At 43.7% G+C, this 17138-nt stretch overlaps 1 pseudogene; it reads left to right on the top strand.

The window, feature by feature from the left end:
• Nucleotides 1–10253: 10253 nt before the first annotated feature.
• Nucleotides 10254–11792, top strand: LOC144114101 (man(5)GlcNAc(2)-PP-dolichol translocation protein RFT1 pseudogene; annotated as a pseudogene).
• The last annotated feature ends 5346 nt before the right edge of the window (nt 11793–17138 follow it).

Genomic DNA, 17138 nt, shown 5'->3' on the forward strand with positions numbered 1-17138 from the left:
AGGCTACGGTCTGACGCCGCATTTGGCGTCCTATGGCAGCGGACGCACTCAAGAGCAACACAGTTAGGGCTAAAGGAGCCTCGAGTGCCCCGAGTCTCGCAGCCGCCGAGAAGGATTCAATTCACAGACAAGCCTCAGGAGCCTGCAGCGCTTGACTGCAAGTCATTACATAGAAAAGAGTTTTTTGCCGCTATCGATCGGATTACCAGCCAGATCCGAAGGCGATTCGAACAGCCTGGCATGGAGCAGCTGATTAGTCTGGAGCGCATTCTGACTGACGCTGCTGGAGGTCGAAACTTCGCGGCACACGACTTAAATGAGCTTTTAGGAGCACACGCTGCAGATTTTGACACCAGTAGACTTTCAGCGCAACTCGTGCTTCTCCCAACGCTCCTGCGTGACCAGGGCCCGGCCGCAAGCGAACGCATTTTGCATATTCTACAGGGGAAGTCTGCAGACATGCGTGAAATGATGGATCAAGTTGTACGGTACCTGCAACTCGTGTTCTCTGTACCTGCGTCAGCTGCTTCAGGAGAGCGCTCTTTCAGTGCCCTGAGGCGAGTAAAAACATTTTTGCGCAATCGAATGACGCAGAGGAGGCTGACGCACCTTCTCCTGCTGCACGTGCACAAGAGGAGAGCTGCGGACCTGCAACTGGATGTCATTATGAAAGAGTTCGTGTCCAGAACGGCACAACGAACAGGAACTTTTGGCCTCCTTTGATATCCTCTCCTGCCCGACACCCCCTTGTCATACCAGCCACGAAGCTCATCAATGCGTGGGAATATTCTTGTACTTAGTGCCTAAGCTTTACCTTACTGTGGGAGCGAATATAAAAGACTTTTTTCAGCTTTCGCACCCGTTCGTTTTTCGTTTCGAACGCGTCATTTGCTTAGTCTGCGCATGGTTTGGGAACTTCAGAAATTTCAAACCATTTTTAAAGTGCATGATAATGCAGAATAAGCAAGAATGCAAATATCTAAAATTTAATACTGTTGAAATTACTCATTAAATTAATAATAATATTAACTAATGATAATATTAACATTATCATTAATGAAATGTAACATAAATAAATAACAATAGAATATTATAATTATAAAATATTGACACAAAAATAAATACATAAGTAAATACGACATAGAAACACAACCAGGCTTGCCCCCCCACTCCCAAAAAAGTTCCGGAGTCCCTGCATATGTTAATGTTAAACGTTAAGGTAACTTTACAGTGGAACATGTAGCATTACTGAAACTTGCGTAACATTCCTATAGCACTGTTCTGATGTTTGGTGCTACCTGGGGAGGCCTTATTATATTTCTACTGACGGCGCGAGACCAGACCAGATCTCTCCATAGTCGCGGTTACGACTCATATCTGCAGTGAAGCACCTCCCACATTAAGGACCCCCGCACACAATTTCTCTACGACAAGAAAAGTAGCCCGTTGTCACAACTTTTTTTGTTACCGAAACAAGAACCTAATCGCAAGAAAAAAATGACAAGCTCTATATTTTCTTATACCTGGCATGCTTATAATAGTCAAACATTAAGCAGCTGATTTCGTTTACTTTTGTTGTTGGCCAGCGGAGTAGTAAAGGACGCCGCGGACCGTGGCCCAGTGTTAACACCTTTTTTTTCTCAAGTTGTATCCTACTATAGAAGGGCCATTAGCACGCACGTCAACTTCTACAACTTTCAGGATATATTGTTCTCGGTATTTTGGGCACCTTACCCTGAATGTTCGCAGTCATATTTGAATGAAGCGCGGCCAGGAGTGACGGGAATTGTAATCTCGACGACCGCGTAGTGCACTTAATTGTTGCTGTCGCCAACGGCCGTTTTGTTTGCTTTAAGAGCAAGTTCGCGCAGTGAAAAGTTCGTTTGAGTTCTGCACCAACCAACTTGTATGTAACCGATGATTTCGTCCGTTGTCTGTCGTCAGGATTACCTCGTAACAGTGCTGGTTCTGGTTACAGCAAATCGAGAGCAGTATCAAAAATTGTTCCGACGTTAAATTCTGTGCGTTATTAGCGGCCAGTATTTCGACGCTGGATTGTCACGATGTGCCGAACGTGAAGTCCAGCCTCTGATTTGTTAGTGCCGAATTGCGAGTCGATACGTCACAGTAATCTGCTTGTACTTGCTACTTCCGCTTCACAGACTTATGCAGTAAAACCACGAGGCACCATCTCAAGTCACCGACAGTGAGTGAGCAGATTCGCGATTTCCTTGTTCCCAAGCCGTTCTTGATAGATAGTCCATATTTACTTTTTGAAAAGCCATGAAGATTTGAGCCAACTACATAGTAAGAACACGGGTCAAGCAATTCTTTTTTTGTTGTTGTTACGGATGCAACTGGCCTTTTTATTACGGATGCAGCTGGCCTTTTTTCTACTTTCCCCATGAAGCAGTGGTATCTCTTAACTCCGCCGTATACTCCGAATCTCGTATACTCTGAATCTTATTGCGCAGCTATGCTCATGTTTTGCACTGCACTTGCTGTTTTCTTTATCGCCAGAAACACCAGAAATATTAAGGTAGAAAGTGACGCTCCAAGTGCATAAAGTTGCACGCAAAATGGAGAAAATAGCCGAGAGACACGGTGTCTCTCTAGCCTTTTCTGCTGTTTGAAATTGAGGAGACTATGACGACGTGTTTCAGGCGAGAAAGAAAACACTGCCCAACGTGGATTCCAATCACTGCGCAATATAGCAGCCGGCGTAGTATACGGGATACCTCTGTCTTGCGTAAAAAATGTGTCGGACAAAAGGCCACTTCATCAATACGGTAGCAAAGGAACATAATCGAACTATCCATCAAAAACAGAACTAGGAAAACCACGAAGTCGCCTCTGCCTGGCTTGCAGGTGTGTCCGTCTGTTTCGCCACATGAAGGCACTAGAACCAGCATTATCAATGTGTGATTGATCAGAAACATTCTGTGTTGTAGAGAACAGGGAACAATATGCGCACTCGAGCCGTCCGTTATCTTCACAAGTATGGCTTCTCAGAGAAACTGTCGTAAGAATGACGTCTAAAGTTTCATTGCTTTGTCTTCCTGATTGCGAAATTTCTTCTCTTTGTACTTATCTGACGTAACTCATTGCGTTTGGCCGCGGGTGTGCCTGTTTGTGCACGAGGCTCCGTCTTTTTCTATACTTTTTAAAAACTTAGTTGCATTTAATATGGACGCCTGGTATATTCATAACTTGATTGCATTAGTCGATCCCACTGTATTTTATGCGATGATGATATTACCATCTAGTTATATAAGGAGTCCAATAACGATCTAATTTTTGAACTGAGTACCGTAATGAGCAAGCTAACGACAATTATTCAAACCTCTAAAATTAAATTTAAGGTTTTTAAATTTACTCCAAAGCCCTTCCCTGCGTACCTGCTTTAACTTCCCCCTCCCCTCATCTTTCATTTTAGTATTATTTCAGCATCTAATTACAGCAGTTTTCGCGGCGTTATTTTGGATTCCACTCTTAATATTCTCCACCCGCATCGCTCAAATGAAGAAAAAATCTTTGTCTGGCGTTGCACCGCTCATCAAATGTCCATTTTTCCTTCTCACATACTGTTATCCTTATATTACGAGTTCGTACACCGTCGCCACACTTACGGCCTTACGGTATTGTTGCATCGGGAAGCTCCACTGCCACGTTTTATCTCTGCGTCATTTACAAAAACAGGTCATCCCCATTATAACCGATGAAGCTCGTTCTCTACTACGCCTCATTCCTTGTCACATGAGAACACTCTACCAGTTCACTACCATTTCTTTTTATTATCAACTTAGGAATATTTTCTTTAAGCTAATAGAACATTTCCATTTTACCAATCCCAATATGCAGCCAAACAACAATTCTTCTCAGCTTGCAGCTAGAAACAGTTCTCTACTTCCGAAAGTCTATATTAATTACGAGATAGTGACCTCATTATTTGCGGCCAATTCAATAAGAACACATTGTCAAGCACATTGCCATTTTCACTGAAAACATCATTAAAAAAAAGCTAACGTTCTTTCTGTAGCAAAACGGATGTTTTTCTATCTTTTCGCTTCTGAATAATTTTGGTAGTATTGCCTCTGTGAAGTTTAACTCCATTATTATTATTATTATTCCTGCTTTGTTTTAGATGTCGTTACATTTTCATATGCTGCAACCAATCCGCTGAATTCGCTGCTATTATTTCTTGATTTGTCTTAATGATGTATCCAGAGTGCCAGTACAGGCTTATGATTCTGGGACCCTTGCCTCTGTAAATAACACTGTGCGATTTCGGAGCGGACTTGATTTGATTTGGAAGGAAAATAGACTCTGCGACACTCTTGGGGGAACTTTGGTCTGTTTATCTTCTCATCTTTAAACTCCCTTTTTGATCACGAGTTGCACAAGAGAAACCGAAATGCAACATTTCGCCACTTCGTTTGCACGAGAGGCACACAAGTGCGCCCGCGAGAATTAAGGGAAATAAAAGCTTCATGCAGCGCTATCTGCGTCGGGGTGGGACCAGCTTCAAGCTGCCGCGCTCCGACTCCGCTCTTCGCTTTTTCCCTTCCCGTGCGGACTCGATACTTTTCACGGCTGCGAGGTGTTAAACTGTTTAATACTGAGAGCCCTCTGCGCTTGGGTGGGCGGAAAAAAAAGTAGTAGTAGAAAGTGGTTTTTATTAAAATAATAATAAAAAGCAAGGAAAAGATTTTTGCTAGCCCCGGCATCTGCCATAGATACTGAAGCACCTGAGCTGGGGCAGCGGAAATAAATTATAGCAGGCAGAATGCAGAAATAAAACGAAAGAGGTGAGAGGCCAGGAAGCGAGGATAGGGGGAGAGGTAATATACACAAGCTATTTACCCAATAAGAAATGAGTCCAGGTTGTGCGCGTGATTAGTGAAAAAACTAGCAGAATAAGAATTAACATGGTACTTAGTATGACTGTCCATGCCCCGTGTGTGTGTGCTGCCCCAGGCCCTGATACGGAAAAAACAACCCGCAGGGTCTGAAAAAAAAAAAGATAGAGAGGCAGCGGTTTCGATTAAATTTGTTTCACGCCCCTCTCATGGGCACTGAGCGTCGCGCCACTATCTCTTGTGAAGCTCGACATAAAAGCACAAGCCAGCAATGCTTGGTTTCCTACCGTGACCCCAGCACCTCAACAGAGCACTCACAAAAAAAAAAAAACTGGACTTGTTTGGTCGAAGCCCAACAAGGTCGTCAACTGGCTGTTTCATTCATTGACAGTGAGTCATCCTCTGTTAATTCTACGCAGATGCATAAGGGTGGGGCGAAATAAAAAAATGAACAGTAGTAGCCCCTGCCTGCACAATTCTGCATACATAGATTATATTGGGACAAAAAAAACAAGAAAAATGTGTCCCTGCCCGCACCACTAAGTATAACGGGCTTAAAATATTCTACGTACAGTCGGATACAACTCAAGAACGAAGCGGCAGATGCCCCTCAAAGGAAGCCTTCCAGCCAATGGCGTCGACCGATTCGCATGACTTCGCGGTTGATAAAATACAGCAGAGTCTATGCAGGAAAGGAAAGCAGACGGTCCTTTGTCCCCATGACGTGAGGAGTGTGTTGTTCGTTGTTCGGGCTGTTCGCGCTAGAGGTACCGAGGGGGTGAAGGGTAGAAATAAAGGAGCCTTAGTGAAGGGGGAAACTAGAGAGAGGGTACAGGGTCGCTATCGCTGAGAAGCCAACTCCTCATGGCACGGGGACAAAGGACCGTCTCGGTCCCTTTCCTGCCTAGCCTCTGCAGCATTGCCGCAAAAGTGTCTGAAATCGCAGGTTGCTGGCAAGTGCGTCTGTGACATGGGATTTACCGCGATGTCATGACGACCGGTCGACGCCATTGGCTGGAGGGCCTCCTTTGAGGGGTGTCTGCCGCTGCCTTCTTGACCTGCATCTTAATATAGTGGGTCCAAAGTAACTTCATGCTAAATACACTTCTAATTGAAGGTACGCTCAAACTTTTAATGAATAATGCCTATTTTCTTGACGTATAGTATGATATTGCTGTCTGGTCGTGCAAACTGTCCACCTGGCACTGTCCGCGTGCGCGACCAGCTGCCATATAAGTATACAGTTTGCATACCCTCTGTGATCCTGCGGTCAGTCGCGGCTGTTGAGCGCCTTCGTCCAGTTTTCGGCACATGCGCATTGAGTTATATGCATGGAACGGCCTCTGTCCGTCGGTGGAGATACCACGGTCTGAGCTTAAAATTTCTCCGTTTGCGTCTTTAGACCAACCGGTAGAGTGCTTGTTCTAACCGTTGGGAATTGCCGTATTTACTCGCGTAATGAGCGCCCCCGAATAACTGCCAGCTTGGCTATCAAAAGGAATCATATTTTCCCTCCCTAATAGTCGCGCCCATTTATCTTGGCGCGGTCTGCTGCTGATTATAGTGTAAGCTATCATGTACTTCATTTTAAACGCCGAAACAACTATGCAATATTATGCAGCGTCCTCTGTCGAACGTAAAGCCTACTATACCTTTCGTACTGAACGCCCAGCCAGTCACGTTAAAGTTAACGTTAAAGAATCAGGCCATAGAGAAATGCGCAGAATATAATCAGCCCCTACATAAAGCCTTCATTGATACAGGAAAGCATTTGACTCAGTGGAAACATCAGCAGTCATGCAGGCATTGCGGAATCAGAGCGTAGAATAGTCTTATGTGAAAATACTTGATCAATTATATAACGACTGCACGCCTACCATAGTCCTCCTTAAATTCAGCAATAAAGTTCCAACTAGGAAGGGTGTCAGGCAGAGAGACACGATCTCGCCAATTCTATTCACCGCCTGTTTACAGGAGGTGTTCCAAGAACTGCATCGGGAACAGTTGGGGATAAGAGTTAATGGAGAATACCTAAGTAGTAAGCGATTCGCTATCGACATTGCGTTGCCAAGTCACAAAAAAAAAGAGCTGCAAAGCATGATCAATGAGCTAGAGAGGCAGTGCACAACGATGGGTCTACAAATTGACATGCAGAAAACCAAAGTAATGTTCAACAGTCTCTCAAGGGAACAGCCCTTCACAATTCGTAGCGAAGTACCGGAACTGGTAAAGTAACCCGTCTACTTAGGGCAGGTAGTGATCGCTTATCCGAATCATGAGAGGGAAAAAACTAGAAGAATAAGAATGGGGTGGAGCGCATACGGCAGGTTATATCAGATCATTGATGGCAGTTTGCCAATATCCCTTAAGAGAAAAATATACAACAGCTGTATCTTACCGGCACTCACCTATGGGGCAGAAACGTGCAGGCTAAAGACCACCGCAATGCGGCCGAGCTTTAAGCGAAGCCAGTCAAAAAATCCTCTCTTCAGGAGCACACGAGCACGCCACCGTGTTGTATATTATGAAGGTGCCTTTTATCAACGGATGAGATTGAATCACAGTCACGTATACTCGAGAATCTCCGATGTATAGTTAAGAAACTCAAGTTTCAAAATCGCCTCTTGAAAGCTCCTGCTTGTTGTAGTGTTGGCCCTACAAAGGAAAGGAACGCGTGAGCTGATGCATTTGACGCTGTCAGCGCTGAAGACCCAACTGACCCGCGTGTGCGAGAGTGCCTGACCTTTATCGTGCTTACAGGGCAAATAACAAACGTCCTGCAAGCTCCTGAGCATGAAGCTTGTGAAAGTCTTCCATTTCTGTTGGCAACCACCGCAACTTGAAACAGCGGTGAAGAGGAGTTTTTGTACCATAACGGTGAGCCGGCCTTCTCGTCCCTTCTAACACCGAGTGTCACCAAAAAGTGAAAGTAGGAACAAAGTCGACTTACCGGGCCAACAACATTGGCATTTTATCTCTTCCTAAATCTTCGCCTTGTTGTTCACTTCCGCCTGAGCGAACGCCACCCGGCCAAAGCCTGACTCACAGCTGGCAGTCTCAATATCTTCTGCACACTCTTGTTTTAATGTCGAGTATGGTTAAAATACACAATACACTAAAAATGTATTATAGAAGCCGATACTCTGGCACTTTCATCACAATATCGAAAGATAGATATCGATACTGCCCATGCTTCGTGTTTCGTCGTGTACAGGTGCCCAACGCTATTTCAAATAGAGCCTTACCGTACGCTCGTGTTATGCACGCCATTTTCGGAGTTTAGCGTGCGTGGCACTTTCATTACGTTAAAATATCGTTCCCAAAACAGGGGCGCCCTTCGATGCAGAACCCGTAACTTTGGACTGGGTTCGTCGTTTTTACTGCCGTTTTCAGTACGTTCACTAGCCTTAATGTCACGCCGGGCTTTCGCTTGGTCTCATCTCGCCTATAACAAAAATTGATGAGCGATAAATCTGGATTATGCTTTATTTAGAGTGACAATTCTACAGCTTCCTGGCTTAAAAAAGCATCAATTTGCCGATAAAATAGTTTCTTTTTTAACAATTAGGTGGCGCCACTAGATTAATTTTCTCATTGCGTCTCCGCTTGCATACGCTGAATTAAATGTGCGAATGGCGTAACGTCCCGCAGAATACTTGAGTTTCGCGCACGTAAGTGTGCACACGCTTATGCTACGTAGACAGGGAAGATTTATACAGTATTGTGCGTTTTTATCGTGAAGAATTGCAAAAATTTCCCCGCCTCAACCGCTAGCTTATTTGCGGTGAAACTGCACACAGAGCTTACGTGTTATGGTAACTTTTGTATCGTAGCAACTTTGACAACGGTACTTACCGAGTTGAGCCGCGCATGATGCGAAAACGTAATCGTCTACGTAGATATCGGCGAACCAAAACCCGCAATGGACGTTTTTTCGCTGAAGGGCGGTAGTTGTTCCTTCTGTTTTTCCAGTGGAAAGCGTTACAACAAGGCCGTCGAGACGAGCGTTGCAAACAATATTCTTTGAAAGGTAAAGCCTCGTTAAATCAGTTGTGATATTTTTTCCCGCTCAATTAGTCGAAAATGTTGTAAGCGCTACAGTTGAAGCAGACGAAACGGGCAGAACGGTATATTCAAAGGACCCGCGCTTCTTGCAACGCTCGCCTCGGCGGCCTTGTGACGCTCGAACTGCCGAAAACAGATTTCGCCACTGCGGCATTCAGCGAAAAAACGTCGCCTGCGGGTTTTGGTTCGCCTATCACTGCGTAGACGATTACGTTTTCGCATCATGCACGCCTCAACTAAGTATAAGTACCGTTGTCAAACTTCCTACGCTACAAAAGTTACCATAATGCGCAAGCTCTTGTGCAGTTTCATCGCAAATGGGCCAGCGTTTGAGGCGGGGAATCTTTTGAAAGTCTTCACGATAAAAACGCTCAATACTGTACTTTTCTAGCCTTATTTGTGCACGCCAAAAGCAGACGACGCAAAAGACGAGGCGCTGAAGAACACGTTTAACGCACTCAATGGCTGAAGAGTCTTCCTACCTTCCATGCAAGGAACTCACGACACCCGGGAGAAAACCAGCAGAAGAGAACGCGTACACAATAGAAGGAATTCACACGGACGACGCTGGTGTTGAATTCCGTGTGAATTCCTTCTATTGTGTACGCGTCCTCTTCCGCTGGTTTTTCTACCTGGTACCATGCACCAACTGGTCCAGCAAGCTACTTTAAAATAAGATTTTCTTCTTCTTATCAACTATGCTACAGATAATTAAGTCTTCATAAACGAGAACGCAAATGTAATCTACGATTGTCTTGCATCACAGACCTGTACTTCATAAATGCGAGAGAGGGCGTTTGACATCTTCACATGGCATTCGCCTACGATCGCCTAGTAATTTAAAACAAAATTTGTTTCATGTTGTACCGGTTTCGTTTTTTAACAGCTCTGTGCCATTAAAGTTGTGTTTAGGTCACGTAAGCCGCGCAAAAACTGCTATACAATCGCAGCTTATTCATTCATTGTTTTCCCAGTTATAAAGACAGGCCGTATTTTGGGTGGTCGTAAAATAATATGTCGAAGCAACGATTATATCGCAGTTTTCTTATGCCTTGCGTGGCATAAACGAAACTTTGACGACATATTCAACGTTCAACTGTTGAATCCGAAACCGAAAGAGTAGAAGAGAGGCATTTAAGTGTGAATTATTTTTGTATTGCCAAGAACAAAACGCGCACCCAAAATTTAGGTGTTTTTACTCTTTCAAACATCAATGTATTCATCCGTAGGTCTTTCACACTTTGTACTTTGTAATTAGCCAGTCATTTCCATTTAAATTTTCCGACTTGTAAGCTACGTACGGGATCCCCTACATGATTCGTGGCTTAGAAAGCATGGAAGAGACTGTTGAGAAAGCCGGGGTTGGCACAAGGAACCTATCACTTGCTGAAAACTACATTTAAGCTGCTCCAGTAGTGGGTGCAACAAGCTGCCGCGACACGCCTTCACTTTGCTAGCAGCAAACGCCTTTGCAGCTAACGACAATGGGCTCAATATGGCAGCGCCCAGGGATTGTTGACGTCGTTTACAGCTGCGCTTGCACGACAAGTTTTTTTTGCCTCTGCGACATCAATTTTCGCATGCCTGGCTTTATCGGCATTCCATGCCTGTGAAGTTTGAACTGAGGAACCTTTTCTTGTTCCGCCGTTTGCAATATCTGCTCTATATATTTATGCAACTTCAGTTGAACACTTGCCTAGTGGAGCCACACAACGAAGGCTGGATGACGGGTTTGCGGCTTTTACTAATTTCTTTATTTATTTCGACACAGTGTTTGTTTCCTTTCTTGTGCCGAAAGACGAGTGAATGATCAAGAGAAATGGCAGGGAGCAATCTGATGGTGAAGGCCACTAGAGCGGCCTCTTACAACATCGTACTGCAGCTGACTCTGCGTGTGTTAACCTTCGTGCTGAATGCATACATCTTGCGACACATCACCAAAGACCTGCTTGGAGTGATCAACGTCCGGCTGATGCTTCTGTACACGACTGTGCAATTCCTGAGCCGGGAGCCTTTCCGACGATCATGTTTGAGTGACACGGATAACCAGAACGGGCCTGCAATCATCAACGTAACCTGGCTGTGCCTTCCTGTTTGCGTCTTTATCGGTGCCATGATGAGCTTTGTGTGGCTGTTCGTTTTGGAGCAGCCCGACCCTTCGGTTGCAGGTGGTTACGTACTGGGTGTGCACTGTGTGGTTATTTCTGTAGTTATTGAAATGCTCGCAGAACCGCTGTACGTTGTCAGTCAAGCATTTCACTACATAAAGTTAAAAGTGTTTTTTTTTTTGTTGGCAGCGGCATTGCCTTACGATGCATTATAATGGCAGGACTTGTCGCATTCGATCCCGAGAATGCCGTTTGGGCTTATAGTATTGCCCAGTTAATATCGTCTGTGTATTACACTGTGGTTCTTTTCGCCTATTTCACATTTGAATCTAGGCGGCTGCGCCAACTCACCAAAAGCGATTCACAGGACTCTGGGCTTAATCAAGACGACCATGCGCTGCCTTTCACAACTGCGCTAGATATTATTCCCTTCATTGGTTGTAATGGTACACAACTTGACCATGATGTCACAAAACTGACCTGGAGTTTTATGAAGCAAACAGTCTTCAAACAGCTTTTGACAGGAGGTGAACGTTACATCATGACTGTTTTTAGCATTCTCTCATTTGCTGAACAGGTGTGTATGACGTCGTCAACAATCTTGGATCTTTGACTGCACGCCTCGTCTTCCAGCCTGTTGAAGAAAGTAGCTACATTTACTTTGCTCAAGTGGTACAACGTGATGTCCCACCTGATCGGCAAGATGTAGACTGTATTACACTGAGTGCATCAACCCTTAAGTACCTTCTTAAGCTGCTGACCCATATCGGTCTCATAATATTCACCTTTGGTCAAGCCTACTCGAGTCTCCTTCTGCATATATATGGTGGCAGTGCACTCAGTGGCAGCTTGGCTCCCCTGTTACTTCGGTGGCACTGTGTGTACATTGTGTTAATTGCTATCAATGGAGTCACCGAGTGTTTTGTATTTGCCGCCATGAACAAAGAGCAGCTGGACCAACACAACCAGAGGCTCGCCCTTTTTTCAGTTCTTTTCCTTCTTGTTTCTTACCTTCTGACTTCCTTATTTGGAGCTGTCGGGTTCATTTTGGCCAACTGCTTCAACATGATTGCACGCATTGGCTATAGCATGTTCTTCATAACTGCTTACTATGGAAAAACACAGTATTGCCCATTACATGGCATGCTTCCCAGTGGAACAGTACTTGGTGCTTCGGTATTCAGTTATGTAGTGACCAAAGTTTCAGAAGCAGCTTTCTGCTGTGAGGCCGGATTTACTTATCTCTTATTTCATACTGCTGTAGGTGCCATGTGCTTGGGCATGCTTCTAGCCGTCATTTACATCCAGGAGAAAGAACTGACCGCATTCCTCAAAACATGTTGGCGCGAGAAGAGCTTAGGAAAACAGCGTGAAAAGGTGCAGTAGTGGACCTGTTTTTTTATTTTGGCAACTTGTTTATACCGTTTCTCTATAATTGTGGTGAAATGTGTGTGAAACTCGGCGAATGCGTTAGTAATTTAAAGAGAGGGCTGCTTGTGTATGTTTTTATTCAGTGAGCCGAATAATTCATTGTTCCGAATTACTCTCGTGACATGCTATGCATGCAGTAAAATTTTTGAAACTTGCTGTTTGTGTTTTTCCACATCAGTGTTTACATTTTGTGAATAAGAGACTGCTGCTATTCCTGTCTATGTCTACAACAGGTTTTATGCCGACGTCCAAACTTCATTGTCAGTTTACAACAAAATTATTACTTGTGGCATGATTTTGTGGCAGGTACTACAAAAATTATTTTTCTGTACTTAAGTAACTATGCTTGTCTTTTTCATAACAACCGCAGGTGATTATTGCATGCTTTTATTGGGCTTCCTTGAGAAAATATTTTCATTAGGCAACTTGGTATGGGTTTTATTGATCTAAAATATGTTTTTCAGTCGTTTCAGCAAAATGTTCAGTAAAATGGGTCGCATTTACACAATGAAGTGAACTGATGTAGACAAAACATCTAGTATAACTCGTATCGCACAGTGACTACAAATGGAAGACAAACACGTTTAAACGAATGTCCGTTGCCACAGAAGAGTGTAAAAGTATTTGCATATTGCGTTAGATCTTTCCCTACGATGACAATAGCACTGGCTGGAATTTGTATTTTAAACTGGCAAAGCAAGTCAAGCCAGAGCCCATGCTTGTACCGCGCTCTGTAATCAGGCTACATGGCCTGGAGTCGTTATACAACACTTTACGATTAGGACTGTGAGCAATAGATCGCATTACTTTTGTTAATTTTGCTGAAAAAAACTTCAGATGCCTTGATTTTTTTCACTTGCAACTTGTCACCATTTCTTGCACAGTTAAACCAGGCTTTGTCATCATCTCTTCTAAACTTTTCAGTAAGGCAGGCTGCCGATATGTTGCCAGTGGCACTGCTAAGAGTAGCACTGTTGTTGGCAAAGGCGGTTACTGGTATGTGTGATAAATATCAGTAGTTTTATTTCATTGATAGCATTTTTAAAACCAGCTTAGTGCTGTCAGCTGTAGTTTTTACAAATTCTGCGCATCTCAGGTAATGTCATGCTTATTATTTCCACTCTACATCACATAGGTGGCGCAGCCAACATTTTGTATCAAGACCAGAACCGAACTGTCGTACGGTGGCGTCACACGGCACAACCCGGCGCCGTCTTTATTTTGTTCTTCTACATGCGGCCGCACCAAAAGCGTAGTGAAAGTGCGGCCGCATGTAGAGCACTATAGCACCTACAAATCCCGTAACTTGGCACATGCAATAATTAGTTGCCCAGCCCCAGTATAAAATTCATAGGCCTGTTCAAATTGCTTCGCATATCTCTATATAATTTTCTTCAATACTACTGCCATTAGGATGTCTAACTACCACCTTTTAAAAAGCAAGGACAAAGGTATTTATTACCTGATGCTTCTTTGTTTAGAGAAAAAGGAAGAGTGGCCAGTTCTGTGGCAGCAGCAGATTTTCTTTGACTGAGCTTTGCCAAAGCTGTAGACGGCATTGATGGAACCTGGCTGCTTGCAGTATATTTTAATGTTAAGGAGTCGTTGGAAATAGGTGTAGCAGCATGCACCCTAATGGTTGAAGACATTCTCAGCTGCAGAGTGTCCTAAAACTGGTCCAGGGATGTTGGCTTACAAAAAAGATAGGTAAAAAAATAAGGAACTGGAAAAATTATTTTGACCAGGAGAGCAGTATTTCCCAACTCGTGCTTTTACAGCTGTGTACTACTCAAAGTTGCCCGTAAGTAAATACCCTGTACAAAATAGTTTCTATCACTGGCAAATTGAATGTGTATTCAGGCTGTCTGCCACAAGTTCGAAACTTTCCTTCCAGTCTGGAAGATTGTCACCATGTTCTCGTATGACATCGGCAGTAGACCATAAGATAGCGAAGTCTTCAGCAAAGAAGAAATAATAAAGTTACTTCTGAAGGTGCAGGGAATCGAACCACTGACCTTCAGACTGTGAGGTGAGCACGCAACCCATAGGCCACAAAAGTGCTTCAATTCTTGGTGAATAAAGGTGAACCTAGCGTATGCGTTTCCTTACGAGTGTATGCTAATGAGTAGGTGTGTCATTAGAAAGGAAGGAATCTTTAATTAACATCGAAGCACATGTCACAATGACTCAATACTTCTGCATTCAAGCACGTAGGCAGTCTTAAGTGCCCTCTATATTTAAAAAAAAATTTGCCAGTGCTATACTCCAGGGAGTAAAGGTGCAGAGGGACACTGGCCAATAAGCTTAGCCTTTCTAGTGGAGAACCTTACACAAGCTTGGGGAAGAAGAGCTGCATCGTGTTAATTCGTTTTTTTTCTCATGTCTCGGCAAGCATCTGTAGAGAGATAAAATTATTTTTTGCAATCCTCTTTGGAAATCCTGGCACCTTTTTTACATTTTATTGCAAATGAAAAACACAGTGACTGCTAAGTTGCACATGGGCTAGTCTACTTGTAAGCATAGTGCAGTACTAGCCTCGCATGAAAGCAACCTCAATACAAGCATTACCATTTCCTTCGAACTCGCACACATAAATCAAGTACCGTTGCTGGGTTTTCTTGAGGCGTTGGGAAAATTGCACGAGATGACCTTTTAATATTGGCCTTTGTGTCATTATGAGTGATGTTGACGATGAGAAAAAAGTTTGAAGTGACCATCTCAACATGCCCAAAAAGTTGTGGGCCTAGTGATGGGGTGGGCCTAGTGATGGGCCTCTACTCACCTGTCATTTCTCACAACTTCCGAGCACTTGCACTACGCAATGGATCAAAGGTTCAGAAATCAACATTCATGGGAAAGTTCAAGTTCAATGAACTGAGGAATCCTCAGTACTGGTATTGCATGATAGCAAAATATCCAATGACGTGTTACTTTTTTTTTTCAATTAAGAAAAGAAGTATTCTAATCATGTTTTCATTTTAGTGCACTTAATGATGAAATAGGTGAATATCTTCTTGGAAGAAGTGAAAAGTGCCAGCTGCCCTTCTGCTCTCCAACTGCCTTTTACTCGGATATGCAATGTCAATTAGCAATCGGGCGGAATGTGTTCTGCCTCATTTTATCTCTGGTCTTCTGAATTTTGACGAGAAAATTGCCCTTGGTAACCATAAAATCTTAACTGAAACTTTGGATGGCAAGGAGCTCTGATTTGTCAACTAAATATGGGCTTTTGAGTACTCTTCGCTTGCTTCTCGCAATATACTATGTGGCTCATGCAACATGGGGCCCCATGTGTGCACTGAAAGGTGTCTACGCTAGCACCAACCATGCTTATGCCTTCAAAAACAAACAAAAAGCAACCGTGCACATTGAAAGCCATTCAGAACTGCAAGGGTGCCGTGACAGGCCCACGTGTCAAATCCACTTTAACACAGTACAAAACAGCATGATATGAACCTTCCATGCTGGAAGAAACAGCTGTTCCTTCACTGGCAGACCTTGGCTTACATAGGCTCAGTTGCTTTCTTTGAGTGACATGCTTCAGAAGTGCGAATTGCTGAGAAGCCCTGTGAAGCGTATGGGCTAACTGTGCCTTTCCACTGTCATCTAGCGCTTGTGGGCTGCGCGATATCATTTTTATTTCTTTTACTAAATGCCCAAATTAATATCATCATGCACTTCCTTTCTCCTCTGCTATGGTTTCTTTCGCACAGAGCACAAAGCATAGACATAAGGCCAATAGGCTTACAATATACTCTTGGTACATTTTCCATCTTCAACATAAGTTGTTCGTATTCTTGTGATGAAGTGTAGCATTGATGCCTTTCCCACTGCCTTTCGTGTTGGTGGTCAGCACTGTAGTATATAGTTCAGGAGGCTGAAGGACATGAGATAACACGAATCATGAAGTAAACTTTCTGAACTCAAGTAACTGGTTTATGAGGGTGGTTCAGAAAGTAAGGCAACAAGTCCTCCTTCAAAAATAGTTTATTCAGGATATCAGAGATACACAAATTTACTAATACACTGGTGCATATTACTTTTCTTCTTTTCCACATTGTCACCATGGTTGTCAAAGCATTTGTTCCATTGGTAAACCAATCTGTCGAAACTGGTATAAAAGAAATCAGGGTCCACATCTAGAAGCCACTTAACAACAGCCCCCTGAACTTTGGCATCAGTTCTGGTGTAGCAACCAGTCAGATCCTTGTTTAATGGTCAGAAGAGATGAAAATTGTTTGTTGCGAGATCCGGGCTGTGTAGGAGGTGTTTCAGTAAAGTCCGTCAGACACGCCGTACCAAATAATGTGTAACCAAGGGCATATGTGGTCGGGCGCTGTCGTGCGACAACACAACACCTTTCTAAAGCAATCCCGGTTGTTTCCTCCCCAATCCCCTAATTCCCACAATAATTGGCAGCATTCACAGTCTCTCCATGGGTGAGAAAATCAGCCAGTAGCATGCTCTGAATGTCCCAAAAGACTTTGGCAACTTTCTTTGCGGATACCATCGTTTTGAACTCCTTATGGGAGGCATATGAGAGGCGTCTCCATGACATTGATGCTTTCTTCGCCTTAGCTGTCATATGATGCACCCACATTTCATACCCTGTAACAATACGGTGCAGGAATGGAACAATATCCTCCTGATACCGTATTAAGTGCTGGAGGGACAA

The sequence above is a fragment of the Amblyomma americanum genome, chromosome 1 (assembly GCF_052857255.1).
Source record: "Amblyomma americanum isolate KBUSLIRL-KWMA chromosome 1, ASM5285725v1, whole genome shotgun sequence".
NCBI classification, from domain to species: Eukaryota; Metazoa; Arthropoda; class Arachnida; order Ixodida; family Ixodidae; genus Amblyomma; species Amblyomma americanum.